Genomic DNA, 14863 nt, shown 5'->3' with positions numbered 1-14863 from the left:
GGACTCCCCCACTGATTTTAAATGTATGCAGTGCTACTGCACTGTAGGATAGTGTAGATTATTCAGCCTTATCTAGCAATTCATAATAATCCGGGAGTTCCGGCAGCGATGGTTGTTATGAATAGAGGGGCATTATGAAGCATGTCCCTATTTTCATCTTTGAAATGTTATTAAAAGGTATGGTATATCTGCTTAGCCTGCTACACATGACGCCAGCCTCTTGTTTAGCAACGGGAATCATAGGAAGCTGCCCTGTACAGAGTTAGACCATTAGTCTATCCAGCTCAGTACTGCCTGCATGGACTGGCAGTGGCTCTCCAGGATTTCAGATAGCAGGGATTGAACATGGGAGTCTCTGTGTGAAAAGCAGATGCTCTATGGCTGAGCTATGGCCTTTCCCCTGCAGTTCCCCCAGCCTGCCTTCTCTGACCTGGTCCACCGCGCTGAGTAGCAAACAAAATTCCAGATCCCCCTCTTCTGAAGTAAAGATGTGCCGGTCTGGTTTCACTTCTGCAAACTGAAGCTTTAGTCGCGCGTCGCAAATGCTTGGATTTGAGCTGTGGGTGCCTTTTCTCTCGAAAGGAGAAGTGAGACCCACCTCTCGTGGAATTACGCTTGACATTTTGTGAGTTTCTCTGGAAAGAAATGTGGGTGGAAATACATGGGTAGAATCCTAGGAAAATCCACACTGGGGATGGAAGTGTATATATTCACACAGCTTCGTCCCCAAGGACACACTCTCCAGCTTCTACAAAGGCAGCAGGACAGAAGAAAGCTCCAGACCTTGAGAAGAAGCCAACCATGGGCAGTCTGAAGACCGCATTCCTGATCGCCCTCATCCTGACTCTCTCTTATCAATACACAGAAGGTGAGCAAGTGGCACTTTCCTCTTGTTATACTATATATATGTGTGTGCTTGCTATAATATTTAAGAACTATAAAGCCTCAGAGTCTCTTGCACTGGGAAAACCCAGCAGATCACAGGCTGAGGTTCTGGCATCTCCAGTTAAAGAATCTCAGATATCAGATTCTTGGCAAGCAGGCGTTGAATGGTGGCTTAGTGCTCATACATTGGTGTGCATGAGTGCTAAAGAAGGGGAAGGGACCTCTGTCTCATAGAGCTGCAGTAAGCGAGAGAGTAGGCCATGCCCCAGCTAGGGTCAAACACGCAAGTGGGTTTTGCCAACTGATTAGAGGCAGGAGGGATCAGTGCATCGCTAACAGCAGCTCAATGGGAAGATGGAGCTTTTCACAGCATGGAGAGAAGAACATGGTCACCTGCCGTCAAGTGTCTATGAAGCATCTGTTAAATTTTAGCAGTGACAGGGATTGCAAAGCCGGCAACCCCAAGTGTAACTGAATCAGCGTTCCTCCTAACTGCTTCCTCTCCAACCTGCTGTGTGTATAGAAAATGCCTTTGGGAGGTTTGCTTTGGTAGCTCACAGCACTCCTGTTTCATCTTGCACTTCCTGGCTAACATTCCAGCAGGGTATCAAAGTGACTCTGCTACCAGACAGCTATCCTCTGTCCTTAGAAGGAAAGCACCTCTGAATATGCAAAGGAGCATTGCTGAGTAGACATGTGTAAGATCAGGCTACATGCCTCAATGACAGTAAATATGAGTGTTGTGTCATAATAATGGTCAAAATAATGTTCCTCTCTTCTCTCCTCTTCCCCCACCACCTTCAGCACTGCGTCCTCGGATTCCGTCAGACTGTTGTGAGAGATATAGGATGGGAGGACAAATTCCCCGCAACAGAGTGCAGAATTACTACAGGACTCCCAGTGATTGCCGCTTGGATGCTGTTGTGTGAGTACAGAACGCCACTCCCCAATTATGTGTTCTCCTAACATTCAAATAAGGACACCTAGGTGGCCTTGACTGGGGTGAGGGTGTCAGAAAAATCATTTCTCATTCCATTAAATGGCATTTCATGAAGTTTCTCAAATTTGTGTTGAGCTGCAGTTGGAGCATTTGTTGAACCATTTGCGATGAGACCAGGCGAGTGGAGGTTTGGGGGAAAATAACAAGTAAAAAGCAGCCTCTGAGAGAGGTTCCTCTGAGCTGCTTTTCTAGGACTTGATGGGAAGAATTGGCCCCAATGAAGAGATGGACAGATCTGTCAATTTCAGAGACAGACAGACAGACAGACAGACAGAGATGAACAAGGGTTTGGGGGCAGGGGAGAAGGTAAGAGTTGGAGAGGAAGAACAGCCAAAACACAGAGAAAAGGAGGATAAGCATTGCTGTCCCCACAATGGATAAAAGTGGGGCCACCTGCCTCCATATGTGCCCCTCTGTCAACTATTGCAAGGGGATGAGGAACCTTAACCCAAGGTTCAACTGCAACCCTCCAGGCCTCTTTCTCCAGCCCTCAGGACATTTCCTAGACCAAGGCCCTCTCCAGCCCCACTTTGCATCTTCTTTGTGTCTGGAATGAACCTGCCATTGAACAGGGACCATGCTTCTTGATTGCCTGCATGGAGGATGTGAACATTTGTGGAAATCTCTGGCTGTGGAGAAAGAGCCTTCTCAGTGGTGGGGTTGGTGGCTTCCCCCAGGAAAGTGCCTGTTTTTGTGTCATTTCAATGCTTGGCAAATACCTTTAGGGGTGTTTCTTTTAAAAAGATTTCCCAGGCTTTTAAATTCTTTGCTTCAGTTTCTTTTTCAGTACTGCTCTTTTAGGTGCTGCTGCCGTTAGTATCACGTTGACCTGCTTTAATTGTGTCCCCCAGCCACCCCACTGTGTTTCCACCTGCCCTGCCCTGTCACTGATCTGGCCTGCTGCTTCAGGTGTCATGGAACATACTATCCCATTTGTGTCCAAATCGGATTCAACTGTAATGAAAAAACGCAGTTTGTTCTGTTATGTACATTGATGTTGCTTTGTTCTGCTGTTTATATATGTCATTTTGTTATTATATAAAAATGACAAAAAAATAAATGGATTAAACAGTGGCCAGTCAGTGGGGAACAGGTGAGATTTTGTGCACTTCAGGAAGTGAAATCACATCTAGGGCTGGCCCTGTGGATTCCTGCACTTCCAACAGCTAGTAGATCTTCTACACAAGAGGAAGGGAAATATGATTACAGGAGGCATACGCCAAGAGATCGTTTCTAAACCAAGTTATTTTGCCTTTTCTCTACAGGTTTGTTACAAAGATCGGTAGGCGTGTCTGTGCTAATCCCAGGATGCCATGGGTGAAAAAATTAATGTCACAGCTGAGAGAAATTAAACCATAATTTTGGAGAACCAAAAGAAGAACCTCTGCTGAACAGGAAGGAAGACAAAGAGCCGCTATCCTCCTTTCCAGCTTCTCTGCTTCCTTCTGCTTTTTTGCCACTCACAAGCAAACATCTATAAGCATTTAAACAGCACTGAAAACAGTGTAGCTGTGGCCACTTATGCACTGTCAGAAATGCAACATCAAAGAAGAGGATATCAATTTGCATAATGAATATGTATACATGTAAATTAAGATGTGACTGTTATAGTTTAACTGGAAATACAATGCATCTCACCATTGTGGGGCAGGCTGTGACCTAGGTGGTAAATGGGGATGGGCAACTACAAGGCCTCTGCTCCTTTCTTTTTTAAAGGTTCTTTTAGAGTCTTCTGAGGAAGGGTAGTATATAAATGTGATAAATAATAATAATAATCTTTAACTGGAATAGGTTTAAGGAGATGTATCTCCTCCGACAACCCTTCAAATATAGAAGGGCCCATCAGATTACGTATATAGGCTAGTTAATGCTATATGTTTCCCAATCTCCTCCCAAAAATCTGGGAATTGTAGTTTGTGGCCTACTAAGAAATGCCTCACTCTTTATTCAGTGACATTTCCCAGAATTGCTTGGGCTGGAAACCACAATCGTTAGACCATGGTCAACACTGCTTTAAAACTGAACTGCGGACACAGACATGGTCATGGAAGGAGCAGAATAACGGCAGAGTCTTTGAGGGTCCCTTCTCCACCGTTTGCACTGTGGCCTTTCTGAATTCATTCATAAAATTAGCTAACACCAGATTATGTATGAAACCATCAATAGCAACTGGCAACCAAGCTGTATTTACGACTGTCATATATATTCAATGCCGCTGCCATCGCTGAGCTATTGATGCCTCCTTGCTTCCTTGGCCCTTCCTGGCTTCCTCCCTCCCCCCATTTCTTCCCTGCAAGTATCTGCAGGGTCCAAAGCAGCTCTCAAAGGAGGTCTTCCCCCTCCTCCTCCTTCTGCTGCTGCTGCTGCTACAGAAATTAAGCTGAACCCTTCATGGAGCAGGACCTTTTCCATGCTTGGCAAAGTCCCTCCTGAAGGAAGCCAGGCAACAGCCTCAGTCAAGAAGACCTTTTGTTCTGTTAGGCTGCAATTCTTCCTGCTGACTGACATTAGCTTAAACTTTCCTATGTTTATGGAAGTTTGAAAGAAGAAAGATGGAATATAAGCTTAAAATAATAAAGATTTTTTTTCAATTTATTCGATTCATTCATTCATTCATTTAGTCACTAACAGCATTTGTAGGCTGCCCATTAACAAAAAGTTCTCTGGGTGGGCTTCAGTAAATGGCATTCACGATCCTTGGTGTCATCCCTTCGAGCTTGCCCAGTTCTGGTCTTCTTCCTTTTTTTAAGCACAGAGCATTAGGTCCAGTCGTGGCCGACTCTGGGGTTGCGGCGCTCATCTTGCTTTATTGGCCGAGGGAGCCGGCGTACAGCTTCCGGGTCATGTGGCCAGCATGACTAAGCTGCTTCTGGCAAACCAGAGCAGCGCACAGAAATGCCGTTTACCTTCCCGCCGGAGCGGTACCTATTTATCTACTTGCACTTTGACGTGCTTTCGAACTGCTAGGTTGGCAGGAGCAGGCACCGAGCAACGGGAGCTCACCCCGTCGCGGCGATTCAAACCACCGACCTTCTGATCGGCAAGTCCTAGGCTCTGTGGTTTAACCCACAGTGCCACCCACGTCCCATAGCTAATGCATGGCTTACTTACTTCACAGGCACAGGCAAAAAGCCCTGTTGGTTCAGATCAGAGGCTTGTCTAGTCCAGCATCCTGTTCTCACAGTAACCAACCTCACGCATCTTGGGAAATCCACATGCAAGACAAAAGCACTTTTCCCAATAGAATTCTTTAGAAACTGGAATTCAGAGGCATGTTGTCCCCAATAAGGGAGACAGAACATAGGTATTGTGGCTAGCGGCCATTGATAGCCCTCCCCTCCATGAATTTATTTAATCCCTTTTAAACTCCATCCAAGTTGGTGGCCATCACTGCCTCCTGTGGAAGTGAGTTCCATAGTTTAACCATGGGGTGTATGAAGAAGTCCTTTCCTTTTTTCTCTTCTAAATCTCTCAACATTCAGCTTCACTGGATGGCCCTGAGTTCTAGTGCTATAGGAGAGGGAGAGAAACTTCTCTCGGTCCTTTTTCTCCACACCATACATAATTGTATAGATCTCTAAGATGTCCTCCTCACTCATTTTTTAAACTAAAAAGCCCCAAATGTGGTAACCCTTCTTCATGGGGAAGGGTTGTGCCCCAACCCTTTGGTAATTTTGGGGTTTTGAACCTTTTCCAGCCATGCAATGTTCTCTCTGCTGTTTGAGCATCGTTTTCCTCTCTCTTCTCCCTCACTCCAACTTACAGTGAACCTGAGAGTTTCCTAAGCTTCCCTTCATTCCACCCAAATCCAAACTGTAAATGCCACTAAACTTTGAGTTGCATCCCTTCTATAAATTGTATGGCTGGATCTGTAATTTGACAAGGTAAGGGGAGGGGGGTATCTCTTCCAAGGGAATGAAAGGAAGTGACGATCAGTTGGATGACTGTGGTTATGACTACCAAGCCTAGGAGGGAACTTGGCAGAGACATGTACAAATGCTATCCATTAGATGGCACCAAACGTCAGGCTACAAAGCACAACTTCAGGGAAATATGATAGCAATAATCTTGCACGTTTGTTTCCCTGTTGAGATAGTGGGTGCAATGGTTCAACCCATATTCTCCTGGTTTTTCATGGTGATTTCAGATGATGCTGTCGTTTCCTGGTTTGGGGCCTCATGGAGCAAATTGCTTTTGTCTTTAGCGCTAATTTAGTGGTTTAGGTTCCACCTGCCACTAACCCTTGGGGGCAGCCCTTGGGTCTGGTTTGGAAGCTCCAACTGGGGCCAGACTGCTGAGGGGGCATCTGGCTGACAACACATGACACCATTGTTAAAAGAGCTGCTTCACTGGCTGTCCATCTACTACCGAACCCTTATATCCCAGCTTGATCACTGACGTCATTTGCAGGAATGTCATTGGTCGTTTCCTGAGTTGGCGAGGCTCATGTGACAACAATAAGAAATCAAGCCTTTAGTCAACAGTGGAGGAAGTTGCTTGGGCATCTGGGGCGGCACGCCCAGGAGCAGGGTGAGCCGTCCATAGGAGTGGGGAGAGGGCACCACCACGTGGCCTCCAGAGTCTGTCTGCCTCCTCCCACTCAGCCGCCCTACAGCTGGGGGGTGCATTGGGCAGCAGGTGGTTGTATGACCATTTGGGCAGCATGGAGCCTGCGTGCGCCCATGCCACCGGGTCTCTCCCAGGAGAGATGTATGGCTTGGGCATGCTGCAGGCCCCTGGCATTTTGTCACCCCTCTTAGTGGTGATACCCGGGATGGACTGCACCCACCGCACATCCTTTCTCCGCCCCTGCCTTTAGTGTCGTTGGCTCAGTCCTACAGAACTCTCTGCCAACAGAGATTCAGCCAGCATCTTCTGTGTCAACTTGTAAATGCCTGCTGAAAACATTTCTATTTCATCAAGCTTATGCAGGCAATTAAGACTACGTGCATCCTTCCACAGTGGTTAACTGATGTCTGTTTTTAACTTTATTATGGTTTGTATGGTTTTAATCAGTGCTTTTTTCTAAAAAAAATGTTTAGGGGTACTCTCATTTTGACTCAAGAAAACCACCATTTTATAGTTCAAATCAGGAAAAATAAATACAGTAAATGGACAAAATTACAAAGATTCACAAAATGTTTAAGGGTATACATACCCCTGCGTACCCCCCAGAAAAAAAAGAATCAGTTTTAATGTACTGTTTTATGTTTTTATTGCTGTAAACCTCTTTGATATCTATTAATAGATTTTTATTGATATAGCAGTATACAAATACCTGATCTGTGACAATTGCGATGGATGCTGCCTGCTGACATTCCAGATTATGTAGATTCCTCCTCCTCAGCCTCCATTCTGATTCTAGGATCATTTCTCCTCCCTTCATTAAAAATATATATTTCCTTCAGCTTTTAATTTCATGGCTGGAAAGGAAATGTCAGGTTACTCGAAGGCTGACAGGACACATGCAGCCCTGTCTGCCACACAAGGCATGCACACAACCTCTCCTTGGGTACTCCTCTGCTCTTGAGATGAGGGAAAGGACTAAGATCATCTTACCCATTTATGAAAGCTTGTGTTTTTTTGGTGCACAGAAGTTTCTGAGGAGGTGGGAAAGACTACGGCCCAGGGCTGCAATTCTAACTGCATTCATACATAGGCCAGGCAGCCTGCATGAGGGGAGGAGTGGTGTAGTCAAGAGGGGGAGGAGAAAACAGGAATTGTCAAGCCACGCCCATCACTGCGATTGCCTTGAAGCACAATTCTTATGGGACATTGCAATGGAAAATCATGCATGTTGTGAATACATCGTTGGAACCTGCTAACAAGAGAGCCCAAAAACCTTATGCAAAAAGGTTTCTGTCTGAAAACACACTTTCTGGAATCATCACTGTTCGTTGCAGGATATTCAGTAAAAGCAATGAGCATTGCCATGATGGGCTTTTCCAAGGAAGTTTCTGAAAAGGCTGTAAATGTGCTACCAAAGGTACACTAAGATTTTAAGTCAAATAGAACTGCACTTTGTTGTATTCATGACTTGATTATGCACTATGGCAGGTACACTGTAAACTTAGGTGCCAACCCGACTGGAGCTCCTGTTATGGTTCATTTATCTGGAGGTCCTCAGGGTAAAAGTGTGTGTCTCTGGGAACGGTTCTTCCTGTATGAAGCTCCCTCAAACTTAAGGTATGTCAAGACATCCCTGCTGAAGATTCCATCTTACATGATTAGCTTCCACAAGAAACAGGGCCTTTGCTGTTGCTGCCCCATCAGTCTACAAATGCCCTCTTTCAGCATACCTTCCATAGTTGGTTTGTTAAAAAGCTCATTCTCTGCTGCTTGGTTAGTTTCAGCATCACTTGATTTTTAGAAGAAGATGAAGGAGGAGGAGGAGGGGAGGAGGAGGAGGAGGAGAGAATATGTACATCTCTTTGAAATGTGCTGAAAATCTTGTATATAAATCTTTAAAATAAACGAAATGCATTAAATCCTGCTCCCCTCACCTTTCGGAAGTCCCTGCAGCTCAAAGCACTGTAGCTGTTCCCTCACCACAAAACTCAGAGGCAGAGTTGATATTCCGAGCTGGACGGAAATGCAGTGTAATATGTGTGGCCTGCCAGAGTGAAGGACAAATTATTTTGAAAGGAAAGTATTTTCAGGAAGTTGTGCACAGGGTTCTGGGAAGTAAGAGTTGCTAAGAACTTCCCTGCACTCTGATGTAGCTTTCCTTTTCCTGATGAACTTGCTCCAGCTCTGTCAAACCATTGAATAACAGAACCACATGCCATTTCTGGAAAGACGGGATCCCCATGCACTTTTTTCTGAATACTGTGAAAGTGGAGGCAAGGGGGCAGCCCGGCTGATTCCTCCCTCCCCTGGTTAGAGTCATTTCTGGTGCATTCACATGATTTGTGTTCATGATGAGATTGGGGTGCTGGTCACATGTGATCCTGTTTGCCCCTGCAAAACGTTGCTCCATTTCTGGTCAAGGCAGACCTCTTTCTACTGAAATCCTATAACTTTTCACACCACAGACATTCAGTTTTTGCTGTTGTCCTGCTTTTGTTGCACTATAGCCACTCCAGACAGCAATAATGTGGCAGCATTGGAGAACAAATAATAAAGTAGCACAGAACAAAGCCACCACTGATACGCTAGGATTGTGTCAAGAACATGTTGCAGAATATACCTGCAGTAAGTACTTCAGTGTGGAGGTGCTCAAAGCAGCACAAGGAGCTGCTTCTCCCTTGAGAAAGCCTGTTCTTGCATCTATGCTTTTTAGCAAATGCAACATTGGAACCGGATGTCTCCAGAAAGAATATGCATCTCCATCCTAGGAGTGAGAAATGATGGCCTTTCTGAACTGGAGAAAATATGGATAAAACAGTGAAGTCTCTGTCAGGAGTTCAGCTTACACTCGAGTAGGACCCTGGTAGAGACACATGCCTGACTGGCATGTTCTCTCCCTCCTGGTCGATCCTTTGGGAGCCTCAAAGGCTTTCTTCAGCCCGAACATCACAGTGACCGATGCCAACCAACACCAGCACACTTAGGGATCTGCAGAGTTTGCGCATCTTTTGCGTAACAGACCTCAGCAACTCAGCATTTTGGCTAATCTACTTATTTACATATAAACACACACGAAGCACTGCAACATGGCTCCCTCTCTCTCTAGCATCAGACAGCAAAGAAAAAAAGAACAAAGGACAATAGTCCCACTTCACGGAACACAGTCACACAAACATCCTGCCTCCGTCACGTCCCATACTGTGGAGTCAAAACATACCACGTCATGTGAAAGACAAAAATCCCATGACTGCAATCATGGAGCAGGAATTCTAAAAGTCTCTGTTTAGACAATCTGCAGTGGGATCTTCTTCTGATCTATAGCGAAGGTCACAACATGCTAAATATGAATTGAATAATCTATATTCTGCAAGAGATGAATTCAAATTGGCATATTTGCAGCAGACATAATTGCAGCAGAGCTATTAGGAGAGAGGCTGGGTATACTGCTTATAGTAAAAAAAAAAAGAGGATTTTTATTCCCTTGATTAATGATGAACGTAATATGGTATACAGTATACAACACCAAAAGAAATAAAATTAGAATGTTAAATGATACAGGAAGCCTAAGGAGCCTATCAGGTGTGAGTTTGAAAAAAACATTTATTGAAGCTGGTTCTCCTGCACCTAGGAAACCCTTCTAAAACCACGGTAGTTAAGCCCGCTGTAGAAGAATTGCTGATAAAATTATTGGATCTGGCTGAGATGGCAAAGTTAACATGTTTAATTAGAGAAAAGTCATTACTGGCATTTGTTAAGGATGTGACATTTCATATGAACTGGTAATGAAAATGAACTGGTAATGTCAGGATTTGAATATTGAAAGAATACTGGTTTATAGAAGATGGAATGGTTGGATTTTAAGTTGTTCTAGCAGAAGCCACTGCCTGCTGCTTCTGGCTTTTCAGGCAAATGAAGTGCTTTGAGTCTGCTGGTAGCACTCTAGCAAAGGAAGTGGATTGAACAAGTGGCATTGCTCTATGCAAAGAGGCGGTTCCTCTGAACTCTACACTAGAGCTGTTATTTTTTCTCTGGAAATTGCTCCACTTGTTTCCTCGAAGTCCTGGAGTGAATCAAAAGACAACCAACAACCCCAGGCAGAGTTAGGAGTTAAGTTCTTAAGGGGAGGAATTGGATGGGCACCAGGGTTGGGCAAATCTGTCAAGTTTGCTTTAAAAAAAATTCCTCATAGGAATTCTTCAGCATTTTAGTGCAAATTTATTCTAATAAATGTATTGTTATTATTTATTTATTTATTTATTTATTTATTTAATTTCTATACTGCCCTTCACCCAAGAAGCATGGGGAAGTTCACAATATACAAACACAAAAATACATAGCATAGCATATAGGGCTGCCATACATCTGGATTTTCCCAGACATTGTTGGAATCTCAAAGGCGAAATTGACGTCCAGGAAGGATTTCTGAAAGGTGGCGCTTTGTCCTGGATCTTAGGTAAGTCAGTAGAAAAAACACAGGTTTTTTGTTTTTGGGTGTGGTTTTTTCTTCATTTTTGTAAGAGAAAGCTCAACAACTTTCAGGGTGTCCTGGTTTTTACTTTTTGAAATATTGCAACACTAGTATGGTAACAAACAAAATCAATACCCGCCCCAATAGTTGAAAAGGCCATACTGTAGATTAATTGGCCAAAGGCCTGGGGGAAGAGAAAGGCTTTTGCCTGGTGCATAAAGATTTGAAAGGAAGGCACCAGGTGAGCCTCCCTGGGGAGAACATTCCACAAGCAGGGAGCCACCACAGAAAAGGCCCGTTCTCATGTTGCTGCCCTCCACACCTCCCGTGGAGAAGGCACATGAAGAAGGGCCTCAGATGATGATTGCAGGATCAGCTCATAAAGTATTGTGGTCCCCAGCCATTTGATATACACATTTTTGCAAGCGATTTCTCTCAGTACGATGAAATGTCATGTTGTACTTTTCGCTAGCATATTTATTTTTATGCACACTTACCCATTAATATGCATTTTTGTATACACTGTTCAGTTTGAGAACTTCATTGCAAAATTCAGATAAGTGTGAATTTTGACGGATGACTACATTTGGATCTTGCATTGTTTTGGAAAGTGTGAATTTGATTGATTTGACCTCCAATGTGAACTGAATCCAATTTCTCCCCCCATCCCTAGCCTCACATACCTGAAAGACTGAATACTCTCATATAGACCAAACTGGGAGGTAGAGAGCCTCTGCTGCCCCCAGAGGCTGGAGGGATGGTTATCCTTAGCAGAGACTTCTAACTGGTGGCCCCCAAGCTCTGCAACTCTCTCCCTCTGGGTGTGAGTCTGAAGAGCATGTGCCTTTCCATCCATGCATTTGGGGACTGGTGAATTTGAGTTTGTTCTTTTGTGTATCTAAGGCTGCATTGTTTTGTTTGAATAGAGATTTATGCTCTTAAGTTTTGGATACCATTGTATTCTTATTCTTACTGCACCCTTTTGTGTAGGGCAGGTAACAAGCCACATTCTGCAGTGGAGATTGGGATAGCGATGGTGAATTACTGTTTACATATCTGAGCTCTCTAGGACACCTGATTCTGGATGCAATGCTGAAACCCGTCTCCTGAGAGCTGGCAGCAACCCTTCCCATCTCAAAAGGCTAAGAACATAAAACACTTGTATTTACCTTCCTCAGACAGCTATAGCCTTAGTTCCCTTTTCTTCTAGACTGACTTCTCCACAAACCTGTTTCTGACCACCATTATGCTCTTCCTCAGCCTCATTGCCTGTCGTTTCAAAATATTTAACTTCCCAGTTCCTTTCAGACAAGCTGAGTCTCTTTACATTTTCCAGACCCCTTCCCTGGGGGGGGGGGAGGGGTCCCTGACCCTTCTCAGGGCTCATCCCTAATGTTGCTTAATGTGGGTGGTGAGCTTCCTGCACCTCCATTGATTCTCTGTTGTCCATATGAAGTCCTCCTCCAAGTCACCACATTCCCATGCTTCTAGTTCCTTTTCCAAGCACCCCTGGTATTAGGCTATCCAGATTAGGGAGGGGAAAGTGTGGGAAGGCAGTGATTTGGGGGAGAACACCATATTGTTTTGTGCTACCCCAATTTCCAAGCGATGAGAGACTCCTGGGGTTCCAGGCATTTGCCCCGGTTCAGGTTCCTTGGAATGAAGGTCTTCTGAGACTGTGCTGTCTTTAGGATAGATGGTTTTATTCACACATATACACAACCTGAGCATAAGATGGAGGGGCTCACAGCATTGACACCCCAGCAGATCTTGCTTCCCCATCAGTCACAGCTTTGGATCCAGCACAGATCAAGCATAGCTCTATGTCTCCAGCTTCTGGCCTGCTTCCAGTTCACACACCACACTGGCTATCATTCTTCTACCTAGCAGTTAGGTGTTGGAGTTGAGGAAAGGCCCATCCAATAGCCTAGTGGACACCATCACTTAGCTATAGCTCTTGCACCCTAATTTGTTCTTTTGTGGTTGCTTCTTTTGAAGAAATGCAACCTTTCCCCACCCCTGTAGAGCAAGCCCATCAGATTGATTTAGGGCAGCAGCAAAATAATGTAGGCTACCTCAGTGCCCCTGACTCTACAGCTTTTGGAGCATTTTCTTTTGCCTTCTGGTGCAAAATCAACCTTCACTCTCACTCCCTTGCTTTCCTTCCCTCTTAATTCCTACAGACGCTCTCTCTCTCTCTCTCTCTCTCTCTGTGTGTGTGTGTGTGTAATGGGGGTGTCCCTGGCAGCCCCCTCCCTCCCACAGGCCAGCCTGTGCCCCTCCCTTCCAAGTCAAAGTGCATTGTCCCCAAGACCAGTCAAGTTATTTTGGCCAGAATAACCTTTCCCTCCCATGGCTTCTTTGGGCAGGATATAAATTCAATTATTAGCCTTGCACTCAAAGGCCCATTCCCAGTTTTCATTTTAACAGTCTGATATAGCTTGGGAAAGGCATTTCACTGCAGCTATGAAACAACTGGGAGTCAGAAACTCTTGCTGATCTTGCTGATCTACTGCAAATTGGTCTACTTACTGCTCACCCCTCATGTATGGTGAAGCTTAAGGCTGTCTGCAAACCCTCCATCCATTTACTTGGGGTGTAAAAGCTGCATTGGACAAAGTGAGACTTACTTCCCAGTCCACATATGTAAGACTGGGCTGTAGGATTGCCAGCCCCACCCTTGGCTGTGTAGGTTAGCAAACAGCAGATCTGCAAGGCAGAATGAGGAAGACAAGTTCAGATGCGGTGCTGGTGTAAACAGAACCATCAAAGTCAGATGGGTCTGCAGGCTACGCCATGCTTTGTTTTGGCCCACAGAGATTTCAAGGCTGAATAGGGGAGCTTTTCTCAGCTGGAAGGCTGGACAGCAACCTCATGCCAGCTCATGGTTGCTAGGAACCAGAGACAAAGGAAGGGGACACAAGGCATCTTTGTTGGTTCCCCTATTCTTGAGGCATCCGGGTAGACCCACAGAGCTTGCTCAGAACTGAATGCAGAGCAGCAACACGTCAGACAGAGATTTCCAGAAAAACCTCAGAGCCTAATGCAAAAACACACAAATACCGCTGACAAGCAAAAAAAGGGAAAATGTCTATTTTTGATGCAGAACAGGCTCACACTTTTAAGAGCAGGTTTGCTTATTGAGTTTTCAGACATAACAACATACAAGCAGAAGAAACGGTAAGGAAACAAAGAATAGCAACTATTTGGGGAATAGCAACTATATTGCAGTAGGGATAAAACAGAGCAAAAGGTTTGGTACACTTTTGCAGACATTGTAATGAAAGAGTCCATGAAGGGATGTTTCACTTCCGAAATGTCCCTTGATAGACTTTGTTTCATTACTATGTCTGCAAAAGTGTACCAATATCACATCAAGTGCACCAGTATCAACATATCAGTAAGGCAGCCTCACAGTAAACAGAGACCTGTGTCGTTGGGGGCTTCTGCCGCACTCTGTTTTTATTGATAAAGGATATAATCAGAAACCATACAATGTTTGGATCTCGGTTTGATTCTGCTATCCCTGCATGGATTTTTCCAAATTTCCCCAGGTGGCGTAATTTATTTTTAGATGTCCAGATGGGACAACTTCCCCCCTGCTTTGTGCCTGTGGTCTGCCAGGGAGCAGCTGTTGATGCCAGGAGACAGGCAAAGAACATGCCACCTGCTAACATTTGCTACCTGAGTAGCGATGAATCTAAGGAGCACAATGCACTTGTGGCTGTGGTGTTGCTGCTGACACAAGGTGCTGGATGGATGCATCATAATATGCGTGACTAAGATATACAAGAATACTTAAGGTTAGGTTTCTCCTGAGATATCACTTCCTACCCCGCATTTGCCAAGACTCCAGTTATGTTCAGGTGGGGGGAGACATCAGCTGGGATGGAGTCACAGGGAGGAATCCCTTCACCTGCCTGTGGATTCTATCCTGCACA

At 44.8% G+C, this 14863-nt stretch overlaps 1 long non-coding RNA gene across 1 annotated transcript; it reads left to right on the top strand.

Annotated features, from left to right (window-relative positions):
• The first annotated feature begins 556 nt into the window (after window positions 1-556).
• Window positions 557-4480, top strand: LOC310710598. The gene is made up of 3 exons (XR_014528143.1): window positions 557-868; window positions 1690-1810; window positions 3151-4480. It is a non-coding gene; the product is annotated as an uncharacterized lncRNA (long non-coding RNA).
• Window positions 4481-14863: the final 10383 nt, after the last annotated feature.

Source organism: Podarcis liolepis (assembly GCF_965112155.1).
Source record: "Podarcis liolepis genome assembly, chromosome: 7".
NCBI classification, from domain to species: domain Eukaryota; kingdom Metazoa; phylum Chordata; class Lepidosauria; order Squamata; family Lacertidae; genus Podarcis; species Podarcis liolepis.
This window is presented reverse-complemented; position numbering and strand designations above follow the sequence as displayed.